The sequence below is a fragment of the Octopus bimaculoides genome, chromosome 28 (genome assembly GCF_046866305.1).
Source record: "Octopus bimaculoides isolate indiv1 chromosome 28, ASM4686630v1, whole genome shotgun sequence".
NCBI classification, from domain to species: Eukaryota; Metazoa; Mollusca; class Cephalopoda; order Octopoda; family Octopodidae; genus Octopus; species Octopus bimaculoides.
Genome location: NC_142955.1, coordinates 22,085,537 through 22,105,536, shown reverse-complemented (window position 1 = coordinate 22,105,536; position 20,000 = coordinate 22,085,537). Strand labels below are relative to the sequence as shown.

The 20,000-nt window shown below is 38.8% G+C and overlaps 1 protein-coding gene across 1 annotated transcript in view; it reads left to right on the top strand.

Annotated features, from left to right (window-relative positions):
• Positions 1–20,000, top strand: part of LOC106870583 (hydroxymethylglutaryl-CoA synthase 1) — a 149,447-nt gene that overhangs the window by 93,994 nt on the left and 35,453 nt on the right. Inside the window, exon 3 of the mRNA XM_089343939.1 lies at positions 15,373–15,454. The gene's annotated coding sequence lies outside the window, so the exon portion shown is untranslated. The remainder of the gene's footprint in view (positions 1–15,372; positions 15,455–20,000) is intronic.

Below are 20,000 nucleotides of genomic sequence, written 5' to 3'. Positions count from 1 at the left end.
GCATATAAACATATACATAAACATAATCATATGCATTATGTATATATGTGTATATATATATATAGGCACAGCTATGGCTGTGTGGTAAGAAGCTTGCTTCTCGATCACATAGTTCTGGGTTCAGTCCCGACACATGGTACCTTGAGCAATTGTCTTCTACTATATCCTCGGGCTGACCAAAGCCTTGTGAGTGGATTTGGTAGACGGAAACTGAAAGAAGCTTGTCATATACACATATGTGTGTGTCTGTGTGTGTGTCTTTGTCTTTCTGTTTATCTTTGTTGCCCACTATTGCTTGGCAACCAGTGTTGGTGTATTTACATCCCTGTAACCTAGCAGTTCAACAAAATCAATTGATAGAATAAATACCAGGTTTAAAATTTCTTCAAGGTGGTGCTCCAGCATGACCTCAGTCTAATGACTGAAACAAGTAAAAGATAAAAAAAAAAGATATATGTATGTTGATGTATATATATAATGAAAAGTTTAAGAGGATTAACCCTTTAGCATCCACATCACTCCGGCACCCATACCGGTGGCACATAAAATGCACCATTTGAGTGTGGCCGATGCCAGTGCCACCTGATTGGCCTCTGTGATGGTGGCACATAAAAAGCACCCACTACACTCTTGGAATGGTTGGCATTAAGAAGGGCATCCAGCTTTTTACCAAATATTTACCGTATTTTTAAAGTCATTTTCACTTTAAAATATTTTGCCCATCATAATGTGTCTAAAGGAATGGTTTAACTTTCTTCCCATCCAGGGTTAAGCTTTTTTTTTCGGAGTATTTTCCCATTATGCGCTGTTTTGGGTATTTATACCCCCAAAACCCCAAATATCTCAATAACCACTGGTCTGATTTACGCAAAACTTGTTTTATTCAGTTTGTATTCACATTTCCGGGGTACTTTACTTTCAAAGTATTTTCCTATTATGCGCTGGTTTGGTTGTGTAACATTGCAAGGAAGCAAGCAAGATTGAAGTTCATTTCTAATGTAATACTAGACTACCTGTGACCGATTGGATCACTGGGAAAGTCTGAGTTTCCTAGCAACAGAGCTTTGTTTCATTGATTGCTTTCTTTTCCAGGTTATTTCACATGCTTTCAATGAATGTGATATTAAAATCATGTGTAAATGGCTCCTTTCCCCAGAAAAGGAAACATTTGGCTGCTATTTCTTGCACGCCCTGCTACCACGTAACAGGTATTTCGGGTCCTTTATCACAAATAGTTACTTGGTAGCAGGGCGTGCAAGAAACAGCAACCAAATTTTTGAAAGTTAGATACGTTGAATGCATTTGAAAGAAACCTACGGAAAAGAATTATTTCACACCGAGATTATGAATGGGTCCTTTACAAAATAATTACCATATTCTTAAAATCATTTTCACTTAAAACTATATTTTAAATATACCAAAAAAAATTTTTGTAATGTTATTCACTTGAAAATAATTAAAAAAAACATTAAAATATTGTCTGTTTACAGAAAGCTAAAATATAAATACATACTGCACAAACAACTTACATTTTTGAAATCACATTCACTTAAAAATATTTCTAAATGATTAGAATATTGTGTTTAACAAAAGCAAAAACAGAAACATTTACTGTGAAAAAACAACTTGTATTTTTTCGTTGTCAAGTCACTAATATATCTAATCGAAAAGTTAGAGTTTCTTCCCTTCCAAGGTTAAGTTATTTTCAGGGTATCTTCCCACTATGCACTGTTTGGGGTATTTATACCCCGAAACCCCTAATATCCCAACAACCAGTTGTCCAATTTACATGAAACATTTCTTATTCCATTTGTATTCACATTTCAGGAGGACTTAATTCATAATATTTTCCCATTATTTGCCAGTTTGGCTGGGTAACAATGCAAGCAAGCAAAATTGAAGTTCATTTTTAATGTATTATAGATAGATATATTAGATTGGTAGATGGATGGATGGATAGAAAGACAGATAGACAGACAGGCAGGCATACATACAGACAGACAGACAGATAGATAGATAGATAGATAGACAGATAGATAAGATGTTATATTTGTAACTCAAGGGCCTAGAATTTTAATAATAAAGCATTTATTAGTCTGAAGATGTGTCATACAAATGCTCAAATTAGATTCAACTTGATAAATGTTTTTATATGAAGAGTCACTGACTTAGATTTCATGGCTACAAATAAATAAATAAATAAATAGATAAACAAAAATATATATAGGTATATACATGTAGATGTGTGTATATAAAGAAGCATTTATGCTGGTCCCACATAAAAAGCAGTTGTGTTGGGGCCATGTAAAATGTACCTGTCACATAAAAGGCAACCATGCTGGTGCCACATAAAAAGTACCCATGCCAGTGTTATGTAAAAGGCACCTGTGCTGGTTCCACACAAATGGCACCTGTGCCAGTGGCACATAAAAATCACCCAGCACACTGTTAAGTGGTTGGTGTTAGGGAGGCGGCATCCAGCCTTAGAAACCATGCTAGAACAGACGACTGGGGCCTGCAGCCCTCTAGCTTGCCAGCTCCTTGTCAAATGGCCCCACCCATGCCAGCATGGAAAAACAGGTGTTTAATGATGATGATGATGAGGAGGAGGAGGGGGATCGTGATGATGATGATTGTGATGATGATGATGATGATGAGAAGGATCGTTATCATCATGATGAAATTTATACGTAGAGTTGCATACACATTCACACACACACACAAACATGCACACACACACACAAACATGCACAACACACACACACACACACACACACACACACACACACACTCTTGACTGCTAACTCCACAAGTTTTTTTTATTCTTTCTCTGTTTATTTCCTCGTGGTTCTTTCTGCTGAAGAGCATACGCTCGAAACGTAAAAGACTTTCTCACTTTCCCGAGCATCAGACTAATGCACCTGTTTGTCGTTTACTCACCTGTCTTCGTCTTTTTTTTTTCTGTAAATTTCAACTACACTCCCAGATATTTCATTATCGATCTTTCTTTTTAATTAAAATTCAGCTCAATTAAAATCAATTATCCTTAGTTTATTAATGGTGCATGCACATGTGGTGCTGCAGCCTATGATATACTGATCATACAAATGCTCCATGTTACCACCACTACCACCACCACCACCACCACCACCACTACCACCACCACCACCACACCACCACCACCATCACCATCACCACCACCACTACCAATACCAACATCAGCATTACCAATCATCACCACCACTACCATCACCACTACCACCACCACCACCTCCACCACCACTACCATCACCACCTCCACCACCACTACCACCACCACCACCACTACTATGACTCTCACCACCGCCATCACAACACCCACCACCAGCACACACCGCCAATACTAACACCATCGTTAATACTACTACAACAACTACTACTACAACCACCACCACCACTACTACACCCACAATCATCTCTGCCACCCCCATCACCATGATTGCTACCATTACCACCCCCACCACCACCACCACTATAGCAACAATAAGAACAACAACATTTCTGTTACATCAAAGTCAAAGTACAGGTGACAACTGACAAATGGTGAGAAAAGGTGATGAGGAAGGGTGGGCATGGAGGGAGAGGGGAGGGGTGATTACAGCAGATAACTGCAAGGAAAAAAAAAACTGGTGATATATGTATGTTCTAGATAACAAGGCTAAGTAGAGGTAGTGGTGGTGGTGGGTGACGAGTAATGAGTGACAAATGACGAGTGATGTGGAGGTGAGAGTGACAGCTACATACGTGGCCGACATGGGTAACAGATGAAGTTATAACACAGCACGGCTACCATCACCACCACCACCACCACTACCATCCTCAACATCAATCCCACCACCACCACTACCACCACAACCATCAACCAACACTGCCAACACCACCATCACTTGCCCAAGTTGCCATGCAGTGGGACTGAACCTGGAACCATGTTGTCGGAAAGCAAGCTTCTTTATTTCAAAATTTTGGCCATTAAGGCCTTTACATAGAGGGGACGAACAAGGACAGAGAAACAAAGAAGCTATGGGCTGGACACAGACATTAATGAAATGGAGATGGATACAAGAAGGACGAATAGAAATGGGAAAGGTTAACAGCGCCCACCGACTGATAACCCCTCGAAAACATTGTTCTTTTCAAAATACAGTTAACAAAATTTCAATATTAATCAATAGTCATTTTTAAACTCTTTCATCAATCTACCTCCCCCCTTGCAGATATGCTGCCCCTGACGGCTTTTTATCACACAACCAGGCCTATATGCATATACTATGAATATGATAGTATCCCAAAATGCTAGTGGCCACTCCATCATTTCACTGGCCCAATCTTTTCTCAATGTGATATTGGTTGGTTGAAGAAGTGGCTTCATTCTTGCTGTTCTGCCATAGTAGCCAAGTTTAGGGAGATACCTGACAGCCGTTCTGCTATGTGAGAGGCCTTGCAACGAGCATTGTCCTCCACATTTCACTTAACAAAGCAAAAGGTCCTGTCAGAGGGCCCTGGTCGCCCTGGGCAAGGTGACGTGGACTCCCTATTAACTGTAGAAAGCAGGGTTGAGAGGTTTTGTGCAACTTTATGCTAAGTCCCCCTTCAAAATGACCCACAATACAGCCTCTTTAAAATTCAGACAGTTCGAAGGCTTCTTTTGTACGTGGCTTGATTAAACAGTCGCAAACAGAACCCGAAACATAAAAATGTCCCTCTTTTACTCTTTTACTTGTTTCAGTCATTTGACTGTGGCCATGCTGGAGCACTGCCTTTAATTGAGCAAATCGACCCCAGGACTTATTCTTTGTAAACCTAGTACTTATTCTATTGGTCTCTTTTTGCTGAACCGCTAAGTTACGGGGGACGTAAACACACCAGCATTGGTTGTCAAGTGATGTTGGGGGGACAAACACACACACACATAAACATATATATATATATATATACGATGGGCTTCTTTCAGTTTCCGTCTACCAAATCCACTCACAAGGCTTTGGTCGGCCCAAGGCTATAACAAAAGACACTGGCCCAAAATGCCATGCAGTGGGACTGAACCCAGAACCTTGTGGTTGGGAAGCAAGTTTCTTACCACACAGCCACATATTCAATACATAAAAGATTGTGTGTGTGTGACCCTTGGTTGGTATCAGGGCTTGCAGTAAAACTATTGGAAGTGAGAGGACCCTAGCTGTTGTCTCAGAGGGACACTCTGATGTAACCCCTGCATTTTCATGTGATTATTGGTCATCTCATGTCATTAGCTACTAATTAGCCACTAATTGCAGTGACTCAGAGAGTGATTACTCATGCTGTACAAAACGTTTATCACTGTGACCCGATGACGTACATATATCTTTTCTATGGTGACCTCATTTACCATCCCACCTACTGAAGGTCCCATGGTGCATAGAAGAGTAACAACAAATGCAGAACTAACCAGTTGGAGTTAAGGTATACCACTTAGTGGTTAGGGTATTCAACTCATGATTGTAAGGTCTTAAGTTCGATTCTTAGCAGAGTATTTTGGTCCTTGGGCAAGACACTTTATTTCACTTCACTCCAGTCCACTCAACTGGTAAAAATAAGAACTACCTGTATTTCAAAGAGCCAGTTGTGTTACATTCTGTGTCATGCTGAATCTCCCCGTGAACGACATTAACGGTATGCATGTCTGTGGAGTGCTCAGCCAGTTGCTCATTAATTCCATGAGCTGGCTGTTCTATTGCTCAGATCAACTGGAATCCTTAGTGTGATAATCAATGGAGTGTCAGTTTTTTAAAATTTATTTATCTATCTATCTGTATGTCCTTGGAGGCGCAATGGCCCAGTGGTTAGGGCAACGGACTCACGGTCATAGGATCGCGGTTTCGATTCCCAGACCGGGCGTTGTGAGTGTTTATTGAGTGAAAACACATAAAGCTCCACGAGGCTCCGGTAGGGGATGGTGGCGAACCCTGCTGTACTCTTTCACTACAACTTTCTCTCACTCTTCCTGTTTCTGTTGTACCTGTAATTCAAAGGGTCAGCCTTGTCACACTGTGTCACGCTAAATATCCCCCCGAGAACTACGTTAAGGGTACACATGTCTGTGGAGTGCTCAGCCACTTGCACGTTAACTTCATGAGCAGGCTGTTCCGTTGATCGGATCAACTGGAACCCTCGACGTCATAAGCGACGGAGTGCCAACAACAAAAAATCTGTATGTCAATCTATCTATCTGTCTAACTAGCTAACTATACTGGATTTCACTCAGATTCCAATTGATCACATTAAGTGGCAACTGATACTGCCAAGGAGTTTATAGCTGCAAATCTATTCTGGGAGTTCGGCTCAGTATAAGAGCTTCTTCAGTACCCTTTCTGTTCGAGAGGAATGATGTTTTGATTGAGAAATTGGTACATTCTTTTCGGTGAGGATGGCTGTAAGTGTTTTGTATATGGTGGTCAAATAAGTCATAGGCCTGTAGTTTTTGGGGTTTTTTGTGTCACTAATTTTAGGGAATAGGTGTGTTACCCCCCCAATGGTAGCCAGCTTGGAGTTTTTTCAGGGTTTCTGATAATGTTAGAGAAACATTCCACTGACTGACGGTGTGATGATGAGAGGCTATTAAGCCAGAAGTTTTGGGTTTTATCATGTCCAGGAGACTTCCACTTATGAGCTTTGGACAGGACTTGAATAAGTTCCTGCGTTGTAATATTGCTCTATTTTCTTTCTTCAATCTCAGCCATTCTTTCTTCTTCTCTCTCTTCCCGCTGAGCTTCTTTGTTGAATTCTTTTCTTTGCTATGAGATGGGTGACTGTTGGAAGAATGGCCAGTATGAACGGACCAATTCTGAGAATACACCTGTAGAAAAAAAAAAAGAAAAAAAAAAGGTAATGTAAAAGGAGAAAGGGCTCTATACCCCTTTCTTATTTTCTGACCAGGCTCCCATGGCTTTTATGGCTTTTTCCACGTGTAACCTTTCGAAGCGCCCCCCCCCCCTATTGGGAGTTTTATTTGTTATATCTTTTTCTGTTTTCCTCACTGTTTACACGAACGTTTTCTTTTCAGACAAAACCTTTTGTACCCTTCGTCCTGTCTTTGTCCTTACATGTTCTTAATTTATATTAGCCCTTGTGGCCAATAAAACCAGAATCAATTATTATTATTATTATTCCCACTATACAAAATGTTTAGTGCCAATTCTTCCGACTTGACATTCTGAGTTCAAATTCCACCAATGTCGATTTTGACTTTCATCATTTCTGGGTCAATGAAATTAAGTAACTGTCAAATACTTTTCAGGCCTTGTGCCTATAGGGGATAGGAATCCCCCCTCCTCCTCCTCTTCTTCTTCTTCTTCTTCCTCCTCTTCCACCCCTCCATCTCTTGTTGTTGTTGTTGTTGTTGTTGTTCTAGTGTGATGCACCAAATCAGGCCAATCAGTTAACCTCATTATCAAACAATTAATCCAAAATCATTTGACCTCATTAATTTTTATGAATGAAAAAAAAGAAAGATTTTTTTTTATCAGATCAATGGACCAAGCTTTACCTTTTGACACAGTGTAAGTGGGTACAGGATGGTGGTGGTGGGTTGTGGTCGGTGGGGTGAATATCTGGGTCATACATTGTCTTTCATTGATAAACCAGTAATCACCAGAATTGAATGTATGGTGAAACATTCTTCAACAGCCTGGATGGTTAACATGGATGTAAATAATATAGTCTGAGGGGTTCCCTAATTTACATCATCACCCAATTTCATCGCGGAAAATTTTCCATCAACTACATCATCACCATCATCATCATCATCATCATCATCATCATCATCATCATCATCATCATCATCATCGTTTAATGTCCTCCTTCCATGCTGGTATGGGTTGGACGGTTTGACAGAAGACTTGTGTCTGATTTGGTAGGGTTTTTACAGCTGGCTACTCTTCCTAACATCAACCACCCCGTAGAGCAGACGGGAAGTAAGGAAGTCTTTTACATTTCGAGCCTATGCTCTTCGACAGAAAGGAACACAGAAATAAAAAGGGAGAGAAAATAGAAAAAGGTATAGTGGCTAGCAATCTATTATATATATATATATATATATATATATATATATATATATATATATATATATATATAGGAAAGTTAATTCAATTAGAGGTTGTGTTAACCTCATGAAGGGATGGTTTATTCCAAAGAAATATTGGTTCAATATCTAGTATTTTGGGGGAATTAATTTCCTTAAAATAATAGGTTTATATATAAAGACATATAGTTTATATTTGTATAAAAGAAGAAAAAGAAAATAGAGATTGGTAAGTTAATAATTGTTTATTATTAACAGCAAATTAATCATCATCCCTTACAGCTGTTTCAATTAATAAGCAGTAAATATTAAGTAAATGTTAAATTTATATGACCTGAGCATAATATCTTCAGAGGGAAAAAGATATACTCTTGGATATTTTGTATGTGTTTATGGATTTAATATTTACTTAATATTCACTGAGAATTAATTGAAACAGCTGTAAGTGAAGATGATTAATTTGCTGTCAATAATAAGCAAGTATTATCTTCCCAATCTCCAGTTTCTTTTTCTTTTTTTATATGAATACTAGCTGATGTACCCGGGTAATTTCCGGAAAAGCAGGGCTTATCCCTTGGTTCCATTCTCATAATTGTTTTGCTAAGCCAATAATAGCAATACAAAGTGTATAGCCCTTAAAACGGTTTTTGTGCATTTACAGAGAATACCAAACTGTCTTACAAAGGATCTTGCTTTCAGGAATTCCCAATAAGTTATGAATACCCAAATTGTGAAGTCAGTCATGTAATAACATGAAATTAGTTACCCGATAATAAGAATTCAAATAAAGTAACCTTAAAAAGGGCTTTAATGCATTCCCAGAGTATATACTGGGTTGGCAACTAAGTTCCCACTGTTTTTTTAAATTTTGGAATCTTTTTTTTTTTCCTGGTTAATTTTAGTTAATTTTTGCTTATTTTCAGATCATTAAAATCGAATGTCAAGTTAAGAAAAACGAGCATTTTCGACACGTCCTTCTTTTTGCTTTTAATCAAGGTTCTAAGGCCGCAAAAGCTGCAACATTTGTGCTGTGTATGGAGAGGGTGCCATAGCTGAAAGAACCGCTCAAGATTGGTATGCCAGGTTTAAAAATGGAAATTTTGACCTCAAAGACGCACCTCGTTCTGGCTGTTTAGTTGAGTTCGATGAAGAGCGATTAAACCAAACTTTGTATGAAAATTCTCATCAAACGACAAGGGAACTGGCAGATAAAATGGAATGCTCCCACATTGCTATAGAGAAGCATCTTCACTCAATGGGAAAAGTTCAGAAGTATGGAGCATGGGTTCCGCATGCTTTAAGAGACAACAACAAAAATCAACGAGTCACAATCTCTGCTGGTTTGCTTGCTCGTCACCGCTCAACTCATGGACACAAGCAACGATTTCTTCACCGAATCATTACTGGTGACGAAAAATGGTACCTGTACATCAATATGAAGCAGCGTAAGGAATAGCTTAGCTCCGGTAAACAAGTGACAACCGCGCATGAAACGAGATCTTCATCCGCATAAAACGATGTTGTGTGTATGGTGGGACTGGGAAGAGATTATCTATTACGAATTGCTTGAATGAAACCAAACGGTCAACGCGGAACGTTCAACAGATGGAACGACTCAACACGGCTATTCAAGAGAAAAGACCTAATCGGCAGCATGGAGTTCTTCTGCTGCACGACAACGCCCGCCCTCATATCGCTAATATGACCAAGGAAGCCATTCAAACGCATGGCTGGGAAGTGCTACCACACCTGCCATACTCTCCTGATTTGGCACCAACAGATTTCCACCTCTTTTGATCTCTTTCAAATGCTATGCGAGAGCACGTTTGTCCAACAAGCATTGGTCAGATAAACGTGCTCTCACATCTTGCACCATGAGGATTTCAGCCACAACTAAATTCAAACTGCTACAAACTGAGAGGATGGCCTTGAAGTTGAAGATTTTAAACTAATGGAGACAACACTTATATATCGCCTGAGGAAACACAACTAGATCTCATTATGCATACAAACAGTTGCATAATTAAATGCTTGTATTCTTAGAGAATTACACTGTGTTGAAACAATTGTAGCAAATAATAAGCAAATATCCAACTGTACACCCTCTTCCTGATTCCGGAGATGTACTTGCATAGCAAGTGACCTGATCTGAGATCGTGTGCTGGAACAAAAGCAGTTGCACCAAATTTTTAAATTTCCACTAAACTTTAAAATTTCCACAAAACTTTAAAATTTCCACAGGTGGAGCCAAACAGAAAAGCTTCGACAATAGAGTGTAATTTGGAGATTTAACTGCTATTTCTGCCAGTTCCATATTTGTCTCTACTCTGCTATTACTACCAAGTGATGAAGGAAGGAGTCTAAAACACACACAAAAAGGAAAATCAAAACAAAACATGAGATATTCTAGCTGTCAAGGGATACAAGGTGGTGGTGAGGAGGGGAGATATGATTGGATATGTGGAGGTCAAGTTAGGGTCATATTTAGGGACACTATGGAAAGACAGCGAGAGAGGGGGAGGAATGATCAGTGGGAAAAGGTGAAAATGGTGAAGAGGATGATGAGGGGCAGGGTGGGATTGTGGTGGGGTTGGGGGTAGTGGGGAAGAGGACGAGGTTTTGGTGGTGATGATGATGACGGTGGTGGTGATGGTGAGGAGGAGGAGGTGGTTGTGGTGATGGTGATGGTGATGGCGGTGGTGGTAGTGATGATGATGATGGTAATGATGTACATACATATCAAATTCTCATCAGAATCAAACAAGACCCATTTCTTAACCCTAACCCACACTGAGTTGGTGAAAACCAGACCAGACCAAACCAGACCAGAAGATAGGGGGAAAAAACAAAAAAAAAACAAATTTTAATCCTCAGAGATTCAAACCCTCCACCCCTGACATTCCAGTGTCCTCACACACACACACACACACACACACACACACACACACACACACACACACACACACACACCATATAGCTACATAGTGTAAAGGAGACAGGGGGGGTCAGGTGGGGAAACTATGTGAAGGATAACCAGACTTGATGACAGAACAGGACATTTATTGTGTGTGCTTCTGTGTGCACATTGCTGTATGTACACACACACACACACACACACACACATGCTTTTATTCTTTTACTTGTTTCAGTTATTTGACTGAGGCCATGCTGGAGCAATGCCAAGACTTACTCTTTGTAATCCTGGTAATTATTCTTATTTCTTTACTGCCCACAGGAGGCTAAACATAGAGGGAACAAACAAGGACAGACAAAGGGATTAAGTCGATTACATCGACCCCAGTGCACAACTGGTACTTAATTTATCGACCCCCGAAATGATGAAAGGCGAAGTCGACCTCGGCGGAGGTATTTATTCTATCAGTCATTTTTGCTGAACTGCAAGAGTACAGGGATGTAAACACACCAACATTGGTTGTCAAGCAATGGAAGGAGAACAAACACAGTCAAAATGACACACATATATAAATACACACTCACACTTACACACACACACACATACACACACACACACACACACACATACGACAGGCTTCTTTAAGTTTCCATCTACCAAATCCACCCACAAGGCTTTGGTCAGCCGAAGGCTATTCTAGAATATTCTCACCCAAATATATATATATATATATATACACACACATATACAAAGGGCTTCTTTCAGTTTCCATCTACCAAATCCACTCACAAGGCTTTGGTTGGCCTGAGGCTATAGTAGAAGACACTTGCCCAAGGTGCCATGCAGTGGGACTGAACCTGGAACCATGTGGTTGGGAAGCAAGCTTCTTATCACACAGCCACACCTGCGTCTCCACACAGCCATGCCTGTGCACACGTGGTGTGGCTGTGTGGTAAGTAGCTTGCTTCCCAACCACATGGTTCCAGGTTCAGTCCCACTGCGTGGTACCTTGGGCAAGTGTCTTCTACTATAGCCTCGGGTCGACCAAAACCTTGTGAGTGGATTTAGTAGACGGAAACTGAAAGAAGCCCGTCGTGTATATGTATGTGTGTATAAATGTTTGTGTGTCTGTGTTTGTTCCCCCAACATCGCTTGACAACCGATACTGGTGTGTTTACGTCCCCGTAACTTAGCGGTTCGGCAAAAGAGACTGATAGTATAAGTACTAAGCTTACAAAGAATAAGTCCTGGGGTCGATTTGCTCGACTAAAGGCGGTGCTCCAGCCTGGCCACAGTCAAAAGACTGAAACAAGTAAATGAGTAAAGAGTATATATATATATATATATATATATATATATATATATATGTATATATATATATATATATATATATATATATATATATATATATATATATATATATATACATATCCATAAATATATATATATATATATATATATATATATTTATATATATACACATACATATATATATACGTACATATATACACATACATACATACTTACATACACAAGCATAAGGTAGTAGGGTGTGATTTGAGGAAGATTTGACTGCGATGTTTAACAGACCTCGCTACCATGTAGAGGCCTTCTGTGCACTGGCTTGCTGTTGTTGCTGGTTATAACTCACATGTAATCTGATATACATATAAACACACATGCACTTATTCAGGCATGCATGTAAACACAGATGTGCATATTCCAAAAGGCTTAATCCCACATGTATGCTTGTGCACAAGTGCACAAATTCCTGCACAAAACACATGTGACTGCATATTGAAACCATGTACGAGGCAATGTGCGTTTGGACATTGACACACAAGGAACATGCATGGAAACTCAGAAACTATATGTACATATACGCTCACACACATACACATGTATACGTGTGTGTGTGTATGTGTGGAGAGAGACTGAAAAGAGAGAGATAGAGAGAGATGGAGAGAGAGAGAGAGATGAAGGGAGATAGAAAGAGAGAGATAGGGAAATACAGATAATGGAGAGAAGTAAAGACCAACGGGGAGAGGGAGAGAGAGGAGAGGGAGGGAAAGAGAGAGGGATGGAGATAGAAAGAAAGAGATAGGGGAGGCAGAGACAGAGAGACAGGTAGACAGATAGATACATACATACATAAATAGATAGACAGACAGACAGACAGAAGACATATACATACATACATACATATGTGTGTCTGTGTTTGTCCCCCCCAACATCGCTTGACAACCGATGCTGGTGTGTTTACGTCCCCGTAACTTAGTGGTTTGGCAAAAGAGACCGATAGAATAAGTACTAGGCTTCTAAAGAATAAGTCCTGGGGTCGATTTGCTTGACTGAATGCGGTGCTCCAGCGTGGCCACAGTCAAATGACTGAAACATGTAAAAGAGTATACATACATAAATAGATGGATAGCTAGATAGATAGACGGAGACAGACTGATAAGATAGATAGATAGATAGATAGATAAATAATAGATGGACAGATGGATAGATAGATAGATAGATAGATAGATAGATAGATAGATAGATAGATAGATAGATAGATAGTGAACCAACCAGGCTGAGGTCTGCATGATAGCTAGATGTGGTAGAAATAGCTATATCTCACACAAATGTCACCCAACTTTTTTATGTATGTATATAGGTATATATGTATATACATACAGCATATTTATTACACACACACATACATACAGGTGCCATTGATGGTTTCACTTTCGCTTGCCCCAATAAGTCTTCGCGAGCTGAGTTTCGTGTCCAATGAAGGAGACGACGTTGGCATGGGTGCCAGTCGTCGAATTTTATATATATATATATATATATATATATATATATATATATTTGTGTGTATATCTTTGTGTCCCTGCCCCACCATTATCACTTGACAACCGATGCTGGTGTGTTAATGTCCCCTTAACATAGCAGTTCAGCAAAAGAGATCAATAAAATAAGTACTAGACTTACAAAGAATAAGTCCTGGGGTCGATTTCTTCAACTAAAAACCCCTTAAGGCAGTGCTCCAGCATGGCCACAGACAAATGATTGAGTAAAAGAATATATATATACATAAGCATTTGTGAGTGTGTATAAGCTAAGCTGGGAGCTTTAATGTAGACTTGCAAGCTGTTAAACATAGCAGTCAAATCACCCTCAAGTCACACTCAAAAATTTTCTGAAAAGAAAAAAGGTGTCTGTAAAAGGGTCACAGAAAATTTGGTCTCAACTGGAATGGTTTTGACCCTAAATATCTGCTTCCCCCCAGCATTTGAGTGAGGGTTCAAAAACCAAGAACAACATGACTTTTTACAAACAAAGCAAGACTTGACTCCAGGAAGGTCTTTGGGGGATGACATCAAGTGTGTAAACAAGGAGGTCGAATACTGGGACAGGTGGAGGTGCGGCAGTTGGAGGGGGAAGGGAGGGAGGCGGAATGGGAGGTAGTGGCTGGTGGTGGTCGTCCTGAAGGTTGTGGCGAAGGCGGTGGCGGTGGCGGTGGTGGTGGTGGTGATGGAGGTCTGTTTCTAAGTCAAATTCTTAGCTTCTTTGTCATGCACACACACACACACACACACACACACACAAACACACATACACAGATATAGATGTAGATATATATTTAAATCTATATCTCTCTATTTATATTTATCATATATATATATATATATATATATATATATATATATATATATATATATGATAAATATACATGAATCTATATATCTGTATATATACATATGTATATATAAATATATATATATATATATATATATATATATATATATATATATATTGATAGAAAAGGTAAGATGACAAAAGAAAGAAAGAGACCTTTATATTATGTAAATAGGGGAATTTATCTGTAAATAATATGTGTCACTTATTCGGTAGCCATGATAAAACTCCGAGTTTCGGATGCCAGGGCGGGAACCCACGCCAACATCTCTTCAGTTATCTGGCCATCGAAGAATGCATCTATTCTAGTAGATTTTCCAGATTCTGGAGAATCTGGAAAATCTACTAGAATAGATGCAAGCGCTAATTTATAAAAACATGTAACATATTAATAAAAATATGTAAATGTACAACCATCCAGTTACCTGAGTACCTTATTAATTTTTTCTAACACACACACACACACACACATATATATATATATATATATATATATATATATATATATATATATATATATATATATACACATATATATATATAGGAGAGTATTGTAGTTCACTTGAAGCATTGTGTATTGTTTGTAAAGAATAAAAAGTTTAGAAAGGTATAACAATGCATTTATATATAAATATGTATATAAATATTTATATATATTTATCTATATTTATAGCAGAGACTCCATCTAAGAAGATCTGAAGAAGGAATTGTAATTCCAAAATATCATCAGACTATAGATAACCAAGTTACAACAGGTATATAGTCCATTTTTTTTTGTTCTATAGTGCATTGTTATATATACATATATATATATATATATATATATATATATATATATATATATATATATATATATATATATATATGGTTACCAGATGCCATCCACAGCATTGATATAAACGACACTGGATCTACCTCAGGAATTTCCCAGTGTCCAGTGAGTTACCTTTTTAAAGGTCACCTGACAGGAAGCACTCGAGCACACTGAGTCCTCAACCAGTTCCATTTGTCAAAAGGTTTGCGAGGCACAAACAGGCCTCAAGCGACACATTCGTGTCCATAGAACATGATTAAAACTTTAGTTTATTGCCCCTCATTTGTTATTCATTACAAGAGAATTCCTCATAGATATATATATATATATATATATATATATGGTAGTTGTCTACTCCTTACACAGAGTTTGACCACCTCCTGCACCTACACCTTAGCCCTTTCATGGCGTCTGATGTGGCTTTTTAAACCAGACAATGTTTTGAAAAAACACCCACACAGTACAACCTGTTGCATGGTCGGGTCGTTGGCGACTAAACTGGCAACCCCACCAGGCTTGCTTGGTGAGGAGGGTGTTGTTGGACACCCTGCAGGACGAAAAATAAGACCTGTCAAAGGGCGGATGAACTCCTGAACAGTCAACGACCATCCAACAAAATGTCTGTAAATATGTATATATATGGGTGTATGTATATGTATGAATGTCTGTAGATACATACATACATATATATATATATATATATATACTAGCTAACATACCTGGTAATTCCTGTGTAAGTGGGGCTTATCCCTTGGTTCTGTTCTCATAATTGTTTCGCTAATCTAATAACAACAATACAAAGTATGTAGCCCTTGAAATGGATTTTGTTCATTTACAGAAAATACCAAACTGTCTTACAAAGGATCTTGTTTTTAGGAATTCCCAATAAGTTATGAATACCCAAATTGTGAAGTCAGTTATGTAATGACATGAAATTAGTTACCCGATAATAAGAATTCAAATAAAGTAGCCCTGAAAAGGGCTTTAATGCATTCCCTGAGTGTATAGAACATAGGAGGAATGTGTAGGGGTGGGGTAATGAGGGAGGGGGTGACAATGAACGGAGAGGGTGGAAGGGAGAAGGTGGGTAGGAGTGAAGAGAGGAAGTAGGTGTTAGAGCAAGAGAGGAGAGGTGGGTGGGAGGAAGAGAGGAGGAGGGTTAGATGAAGAGAGGAAGAGAGTTGAGTCCATGCGGAGCAAAGGAGTGTAGAGGGAAGATTAATCCCTGTTCATGGTGAAGACAGGAGTCTGGATGGCCTCTGTGCAAGGATAATCTGATATATATATATATATATATATATATATATATATATATATATATATATATATATATATATATACATATATATATATATATATATACATACATATATATATATATATATATATATATATATATATATATATATATATATATATATACATATATATATATATATATATGTATATATATATATATATATATATATATATATATATATATACATATATATATATATATATATATATATATATATATACATATATATATATATATATATATATATATATATATATATATATATATATATATACATATATATACATATATATATATATATATATATATATATATATATATATATATATATATATGTATATATACCTACCTGACTCAATGCCAGGTCCGCCTGACTGGCTCCCATGCCGGTGGCACATGAAGAGCACCCACTACACTCTTGGAGTGGTTGGCGTTAGGAAGGGCATCCAGCTGTAGAAACTTTGCCAGATCAGATTGGAGTCTGGTGCAGCCTTCTGGCTCTCCAGACCTCAGTCAAACCATCCAACCCATGCACGCATGGAAAACAGGCGTTAAACAATGGTGATGATGATGATGATGATGATGATGATGATGATGATGATGATGATGACATACACACACACACACATATACATATATAATGACAGATGAGGTGGGAGTGAGAGAGGGAGAAGGAAGGTGTAGAATATAGAGTGAATGAGCAACAGAGAGATGTTCTGCAGCAGCTCGAGCAACTGGCCTTTTTTATCAAAATAAAACTGTAAATTTATGGGGTAAAATTTGTGAGAAATATATTTCCAAATGGAAAATAAAAAAGAATAAGTATTGAGAAAAAAAAATAAAACACGCTGCATGAGAATAGAAGTTCACACATACACGCATGCACACATACACACACACACACACACACAAATGCACAGATTCAAACTCACACACACACACACACATTCACATGCACGCACACACACACGCTCACACAAACGCCCAGACTCACACACACACACTCACACATGCACATTCACACAATCACACTCACACACACACACATTCACACTCACATACACACACATTCACACACACACACACACACACACACACACACACTGAGACACACAAGTGATATATGTTGTACTGGAGTCAAATGACAGAGGGAAGAAGAAATGGAGAATAAAATTGTGACTGAAACAATTTACAGGAATAGTTTTTCTCATTTTTTCTTGTCCTTTTTTCCGACTTTACTTATTTATTTCAAAAATTTTGAAATTGTTTAACGGAAAGTGAAATAAAATCGCAGTAAAGAGGAAAACTGCTTAAATGAAACGAGCAGACAACATTAAACTTGATATCAAAACACATTGACAGCCATTTTGGAAAAAATAGCTTCCAACAGAACTGATGAGATAGTTTCTTTTATCTTTTAGTTTTTACTTGTTCCAGTCATTAGACTGTGGCCATACTGGGGCAATGCCTTGAAGAATATTTTAGTTAAATGAATTGGCCCCCAATAATTTGTTTTTTGAAACCTGGTACTTATTCTTTTGTTTTGTTTTGTTTTTTTGTTACAGGGACAGGGAGAAACTAACACCAGTTGTCAAGTGGTGGTGGTGGTGGACAGACAAGAAACACGCATGCTCGCAGTCACACACACACACAAACCCACTGATACACACACACACACACACACACATATATATATTGTTATATATATATATCATCATCATCGTTTAACATCCGCTTTCCATGCTAGCATGGGTTGGATGATTTGACTGAGGACTGGTGAAACCAGATGGCTACATCAGGCTCCGATCTGATTTGGCAGAGTTTCTACAGTTGGATGCCCGTCCTAATGCCAACCATATATATATATACAGCGGGCTTCTTTCAGTTTCCATCTACCAAGGCTTTAGTACAAGATACTTGCCCAAGGTTGTTCCAAGGCTCTAGTACAAGATACTTGCCCTAGGTGCCACACAGTGGGACTGAACCTGGAACAATGTGATTGGGAAGCAAGCTTCTTATTTCTTTATTGGCCACAAGAGGCTAAACATAGAGGGGACAAACAATGACAAAGGGATTAAGTCGATTACATTGACCCCAGTGTGTAACTGGTACTTAATTTATCGAGTCCAAAAGGATGAAAGGTAAAGTCGACCTCGGTGGAATTTGAACTCAGAATGTAACAGCAGACGAAATACCTCTAAGCATTTTGCCAGGCGTGCTAACGTTTCTGTTAGCTTGTCACCTTCTAATCACACAGCCACGCCTGTACCTAATTTTATATATATATATACCCATGACTGTTGTACTCATGATTCTAGCGTTATGGTTTCAATTCTTGGACCAGGTGACCCATTGTTTTCTTGAGCGAAACACCTCATTTCATGTTGCTCCAATCCACTCAGCTGGTAAAAGTGGGTAATCCTGCTATGGACTGGCAGCTTATCCAGTGGAGTAATATGTGCCCCACAGAATCTTATGAGCTTATGGCTCAGGAAGGACCCTTGATCTCTTTGTTTTTCTTTTTTTCTTCGCTATGAAGGGAAGAGATAACATAATATCGGTAAAGAAATTTCATAGTGGCATCTCCAAACCTCTCTCTTTGCAACCTTGTTTAGTGCAAGTGAACCATCCTCCATGCAGACACATTTCTCTCCTACATCACGATTCTCTCTCATACACTGTCTTGCAACACGAAATACCTCGAGTCTTTGGTCCTCACGGTGCAGAACATTGGCAAATTTTTTCTTATCTGCTTCCTCTCTGGCTAAATAAACCTGTCTCCTAGCTTCCCTTCTGGCAGTCTGATACAATTCCCGGCTACCACCGTTCTTCCAATCATTCCAAGCCTGTTTCTTTTGTCTAATAGCCCTGTAGACAACATTGTTCCACTGCCATGTTACCTTGGGTTGAAAGGGGACTTTGCACCATCCACAGATCTGGTCAGCGGCTCTCAGCAGGTTGTCCCGTAGAAACCCCCAGTTGTCTTCCACATCATGTGATGCTATATCCCCTCCTATTTCGTCAAAGGCTTTGAGTAATACGTCTCTAAATCTCTGTCCATTTAAGGGTCTTTCAGTTTCCGTCTACCAAATCCCCTCACAAGGCTTTGGTTGGTCTGAGGCTATAGTAGAAGACACTTGCCCAAGTTGCCACGCAGTGGGACTGAACCCAGAACCATGTGGTTGGT